The following is a 7,057-nucleotide window of genomic DNA, read 5'->3' on the forward strand; positions in this document are numbered from 1 at the left end:
AATCCGGAGGGCTAAAAGAAGGCATGAGGTTGTCCTAGCAGACAAGGTGAAGGAAAATCCCAAGGAATTCTACAGGATTGCTAGGGACAAAATTGGTCCTGTGGAAGATCAGAATGGTAATCTGTGTGTGGAGCCAAGAGAGTTGTGGGAGATCTTAAATGGATTTTTTGCATCTGTGTTTACTCAGAAGAGTACACAGAGCCTATAGAAATGAGGCAAAGTAGCAGTGAGGTCATGGACCCCATACAGATCAGAGGCAGAAGTGTTTGCTGCCTTGAGGCAAATAAGGGTGGACAAATCCCCAGGCCCTGACAAAGTGTTCACTCGGACCCTGTGTGAGGCAAGTGCAGAAATTGTAGAAATATTTAAATCATCCTTAGTGATAGGTGAGGCACTGGAGAATTGGAGGTAGCTAATGCTGTTCTGTTGCTTTAGAAAAGGCTCTACGAAGAATTGCTTAGAGGCAAGGCAATGGATGTTGTCTACATGGACTTCTTCAAAGCATTTGACAGGGCCTCCCATGGGAGGTTGGTCAAGAAGATTCAATCGCTTCAAGATTAGATAGTAAATTGTACTAAATATCGGCTTTGCGAGAGAAGCCAGAGAGTGGTAGGAAATGGTTGCCTCTCTGACTGGAGATCTGTAACTAGTGGAGTGCCGCACGGATTGGTGCTGGGTCCAATGTTGTTTGTTATCTATATCAACTAACTGGATGATAATGTGGTTAACTGGATCAGCAAATTTGCAGATGACTCTGAGAATGGGGACAGCAAGGAAAGCTATCAAAGCTTGCAGTGGGATCTGAACCAGTTGGAAAAATGGGCTGAAAATGGCAGATGGGATTTAATGCAGACAAATGTGAGGTGTTGCACTTTGGGTGGATCAACCAGGTCTTATGCAGTGAATGGTAGGACACTGAGGAGTACAGTAGAACAAAGGGATCTGGGAATGCAGATCCATAATCCATTGAAAGTGGCATCACAGGTAGACAGGGTCATAAAGAAAGGTTTTGGCCTTCATAGATCAAAGTACTGAGTACAGGACTTGGGACGTTAAGTTGAAGTTATATAAGATGATTGTGAGGCCCAATTTGGATATTGTGTGCAGCTTTGGTCACCTACCTACAGGAAATTTGTAAATAAGATTGAAAGAGTATGGAGAAGATTTACAAGGATGTTGCCGGGTCTAGGGGACTGGAGTAATAAAGAAAGATTGAATAGGATGGTACTTTATTCCCTAGAATGTAGAAGATTTAGGGGAGATTAGGTAGAGGAATACAAACTTATGTAGATAGGGTAAATGCAAGCAGGCTTTCTCCACTGAAGACTACAGCTACATGTCATGGGTTAAGGGGGAAAGGTGAAATGTTTAAGGGAAACATGAAGGGAAATTTGTTCACTCAGAGGGCGCTGAGTGTGAAATGAGCTACCAGCCCATGTGGAGGATGCAATTTTGATTTAAGCATCAAAGGAAGTTTGGATAGGTATATGGATGGTAGGGGTATGGGGGGTTATGGTCCTGGTGCAGGTCGATGGGAGTAGGCTATTTAAATAGTTCAGCATGGTCTAGATGAGCTGAAAGGCCAGTTTCTGTGCTGTACATTTCTATGACTGTGGGAGTATAACAAGGTAATAATTAATTCTGGGTATTCTAGCATAACCATGTAATTTTATTAGCTGTTGGATATAGTACACAACTCACAAGTTAGTCTGCACCCCTTCAATGCAAGGTGACTTCATAATTTAATTCTTTGAGTCTTGTGTCTTCTTTGTACATCTGTACTATACTCCCTCCCATGCCAAAATATCCTCCTCGATGTTGTCTGTCCACAAATAAATGCAATACAAGAAAAAATTCTGTTGACTTTGTAAATGTGTTTTCTCAGCATCTTTGGATACAACTGGATGTGACAGCACCTGCACAGGGCATATTATGGAAGTGGTGTCAGAAAGAGTTGCTTTTCATTGAGTAATCAATTGCTGGAGTTTGTGATGAAGCAGCTGGGCTCAGCTAATGAACTGAGACACAATAATGGGAAATAGATATTTTAGAAGGACTGGATTTATAGGCTAAAGATTGTCTTTATCTGGCTGTTGTAGCAAAAGAGTAGTATATTGCAAAACCAGATTTGTTCACAATCCAGCAAAAGTAATTGGGCATTGTCGGAATTTAGCCTCCAATGGCAGACTCCTGCTGGAGGAAATTAAACTAAAAATTTAGCATTTGGAATGAATGTTATTTGTGTTGAAGGATTAGGACATTTCACAGAATGGTAATCAAACTCCAGTTTGTTGTCCTATATACTTGGTGTTACAGCAAATTCCTGTTCCCAGGTGTCATGCTGAAGAAGTTGTACAATGAGTCTTCCTTTACTGTCTTCCATGGGACTGACCTTCACAGGAAAGCCGACAGAGTTTCCTATTTGAAAGAGTGAAGAAGCATCACAACGTGTTCATTCTCTTTCCTACATGAGTATCCATTCTAGCTGGTTACTGAATAATAATCTGAGAGGGGAACAATTTCCTGTAGTTAGGCATGAAAGAGACTTTACTAATATCTCCTAAGTCCTGTTGATCAGTAAATGAACTGAGGACCACCTCGTAATTCAATCTTTTGCCTGCTTATCAACTGAGCCATTTCTTTTGGAAGCAGGTTTGTTTCAGATAACTTGGGAATAAATGTTCTCAGGGAAATGTACGGAAGAAATATGGCAAATATTCAGGGGATATTTGTGTGGAGTTCTGCATAGGTATGTTCCAATGAGACAGGGAAAGGATAGTGGTGTACAAAGGCTGTAGTCAAGAAGAAAAGAAGAGCTTACGAAAGGTTAAAAAAACTAGGTAATGATCAAGAGCTATAAGGCTAGCAGGCAGGAGCTCAAGAAAGAAACTGGGAGAGCTAGAAGGGGCCATGAAAAGGCATTGGTGGACAGGATTAAGGAAAACCACAGGGCATTCTACAAGTATGTGAGGAGCAAGAGGATAAGACGTGAGAGGATAGGACCACTCAAGTGTGACAGTGGAAAAGTGTGTTTGGGATCGGATGAGATAGAGGTACTTAATGAATGCTTTGCTTCAGTATTCACTACAGAAAAGAACCTTGGCAATTGTAGGGATGTTTTACAGTGGACTGAAAAGCTTGAACATGTAGATATTAAGGAAGAGGATGTGCTGGAGTTTTTGGAAAGCATCAAGTTGGATAAATCACCAGGACTGGATGAGATGTACTCCAGGCTACTGTGGGAGGTGAGGGATTGCTGAGCCTCTGGCAATGATCTTTGCATCATTAATTGGGACAGGAGAGGTTCCGGAGGATAGGAGGGTTGCGGATGTTGTTCCCTTATTCAAGACGGAGTAGAGATGGTCCAGGAAATTATAGACCAGTGAGTCTTACTTCAGTGGTTGGTAAGATGATGGAGAAGATCCTGAGGGGTAGGATTTATGAACATTTGGAGAGGCATAATATGATTAGGAATAGTCAGCATGGCTTTGTTAAAGGCTAGTCGTGCCTTCCAAGCCTGATTGAATTTTTTGAGGATGTGACTAAACACATTGATGAAGGAAGAGCAGTAGATTTAGTGTATATGGATTTGAGCATGGTATTTGACAAGGTACCCCATGCAAGACTTATTGAGAAAGTAAGGAGGCATGGAATCCATGGGGACATTGCTTTGTGGATCCAGAACTGGCTTGCCAATAGAAGGGAAAGAGTGGTTGTAGATGGGTCATATTCTGCATGGAGGTTGGTCACCAGTGGTGTGCCTCAAGGGTCTGTTCTGGGACCCCTACTCTTCGTGATTTTTATAAATGACCTGGATGAGGAAGTGGAGGGATGGGTTAGTAAATTTGCTGATGACACAAAGGTTGGGAATGTTGTGGATAGTGTGGAAGGCTGTCAGAGGTTACAGCCGAACATTGATAGGATACAAAACTTGGCTGAGAAATGGCAGATGGAGTTCAACCCAGATAAGTGTGACGTGGTTCATTTTGGTAGGTCAAATATGATGGTAGAATATAGTATTAATGGTAAGACTCTTGGCAGTGTGGAGGATCAGAGGGATCTTGATTTCTGAGTCCATAGGACACTCAAAGCTGCTGCACAGTTTGACTCTGTGGTTAAGAAAGCATACAGTGTACTGGCCTTCATCAATCGTGGGATTGTGTTTAGGAGCTGAGAAGTAATGTTGCAGCTATATAGGACCCTGGTCAGACGCCACTTGGAGTACTGTGTTCAGTTCTGGTTGCCTCACTATAGGAAGGATGTGGAAACCATAGAAAGGGTGCAGAGGAGATTTACAAGGATGTTGGCTGGATTGAGGAGCACACCTTATGAAAATATGTTGAGTGAACTCAGCCTTTTCTCCTTGGAGCAATGGAGGATGAGAGGTGACCTGATAGAGGTGTATAAGATGATGAGATGATGGGTAGCACGAGAGGGTATAGTTTTAAGATGCTTGGAAGTAGGTATAGAGGAGATGTCAGGGATAAGCTTTTTATGCAGAGAGTGGTGAATGCATGGAATCGGTTGCTGGCGATGGTGGTGGAGGCGGATACGTTAGGGTCCTTTAAGAGACTCCTGGACAGGTATATGAAGCTCAGAAAAATAGAGGGCTATGGGTAACCCTAGGTAATTTCTAAGGTAGGGAGCTGTTCAGCACAACTTTGTGGGCTGAAGTGCCTGTATTGTGCTGTAGGTTTTCTATGCTTCTATAATATAAACTATGTCTACTGTTTTATAGCTTTAATTTAATGTCACTCAAGACAAACAGCAAAAGAAATATCATTGCAAATTTTCAGAGCTAGACAATCCCATTTTCCATTTTTGTTTCAATATACAGTATGTTTGACCTAAGATAGTATAACAGTTATGAAGGTGTTAAAGTTCATAAGTTGCTGGATATTTGTTTCTGATTTATATTTCCTGTCAAGAAAAAACGTGTAGTACTTGGATAATTGGATATGGATCTTGTTAACAATTTTCAAAGAGCTTTGATGTCAGAAATATTTCTTTCTTGATGATTCATGGGCATCAATATGGCATGGCTTCTTTAAATTTCTTCTAACACAGTAAATCTGGCAACTGGAAGAGTGTCCCCAGTGAGGAGATATTTGAGGCATCATCCCAGGGCGTTAAATGAGGGTTCACATAGAAATGGGTTTTGGACATGAGGGGCATCAGAATAGAGTGTAGCACTGTGTTGAATAGCAGTGAAATTGTTTACTAAGGACAATTTATTTTGTCCAAATGGAGGTGTATTTCAAAGACAAAGTCAAGTTTGTTTTTTGATGCGGAGATGCAATGAAAAATGCAGCAACACAGGTGCATGGCATCAATGTGTGTTCACAAGAAAAACATAGAACATAGAATAGTACAGCACAGTACAGGCCCTTCAGCCCACAATGCTGTGCTGACCCTTAAACCCTGCCTCCCATATAACCCCCACCTTAAATTCATCCATGTACCTGTCTAGTAGTCTCTTAAAATTTCAATGGTGTATCTGCCTCCACCACTGACTCAGACAGTGCATTCCACACACCAACCAACCACCAGCATAAACATAAGTTGTACACGATTTTTACAGGGACGAATGACACAAGTCTGTTTTTGTGCAAAGTAGTCATAGTGTTGCTAAGCTATAGTGATTAGGGTTTTGCTGGTTGGTTCAAAAACAAAATGGTTAAAGGGAAATGGTGCTTGAACCTGGTAGTGTGGGTCTTCCGGTTTCTGTACCTCCTGCCTGATGGTAGCTGAAAGCAGATGGACCTCCTGGATGGCAGGGACCTTTGACGATGGAGTTGCCATGACGATGGATGGCAGGGACCTTTGATGATGGAGTTGCCATGATGATGGATGGCAGGGACCTTTGACAATGGAGTTGCCATGATGATGGATGGCAGGGACCTTTGACGATGGAGTTGCCATGATGATGGATGGCAGGGATCTTTGACGATGGAGTTGCCATGACGATGGATGGCAGGGACCTTTGACGATGGAGTTGCCATGACGATGGATGGCAGGGATCTTTGACGATGGAGTTGCCATGATGATGGATGGCAGGGACCTTTGACGATGGATGGCAGGGATCTTTGACGATGGAGTTGCCATGATGATGGATGGCAGGGACCTTTGACGATGGAGTTGCCATGATGATGGATGGCAGGGATCTTTGACGATGGAGTTGCCATGATGATGGATGGCAGGGACCTTTGACGATGGAGTTGCCATGATGATGGATGGCAGGGACCTTTGACGATGGATGGTAGGGATCTTTGACGATGGAGTTGCCATGACGATGGATGGCAGGGATCTTTGACGATGGAGTTGCCATGATGATAGATGGCAGGGACCTTTGACGATGGAGTTGCCATGACGATGGATGGCAGGGATCTTTGACGATGGAGTTGCCATGACGATGGATGGCAGGGATCTTTGACGATGGAGTTGCCATGACGATGGATGGCAGGGATCTTTGATGATGGAGTTGCCATGACGATGGATGGCAGGGATCTTTGACGATGGAGTTGCCATGATGATGGATGATGGACAAAAAAATAGATATGTTACAGGCCTGTAATATTCTGAAACTTGAGCAGTCTTGAAAGGTATCAGTGCTAACCTTTCAATCATTTTCTGAGAAGTTACTAAGTTACTCTTTATCTCACGTTCTTGAATATTTCCAGTGGTTTATACTAAAGCGGGTTCTTTTTCAGAAAATAATGCAAACAAATGCTCAATATCTTCAAAGCAAGCGGCAGAGTGGTACAATTGGAAAAGCTGCTGTCTCTTAGCACCTGAGATCGAAACTAAACCCCAATGTCCTGTGCTGCTTGTGTGAAATTTGCACACTCTGTTTGTGATCGCATGGGTTTCTTTGAGGTGCGCTCTGATTTCGTCCTAAACCCAGAAAATGTATAGGCTAATAGGTTAATTGGCCACTGGTATTTGCTCCAAGTGAGGACATGAGTGCTGGGTTCTGGGAGGTTTGAATGAGAATGTAGTGAGAACAGTCATATTGTAATCCCTGGTTTTAATGAAAATGAGTCACTGCAGACTTGCT

This window comes from Hemitrygon akajei, chromosome 3 (assembly GCF_048418815.1).
Source record: "Hemitrygon akajei chromosome 3, sHemAka1.3, whole genome shotgun sequence".
In the NCBI taxonomy this organism is placed as follows: domain Eukaryota; kingdom Metazoa; phylum Chordata; class Chondrichthyes; order Myliobatiformes; family Dasyatidae; genus Hemitrygon; species Hemitrygon akajei.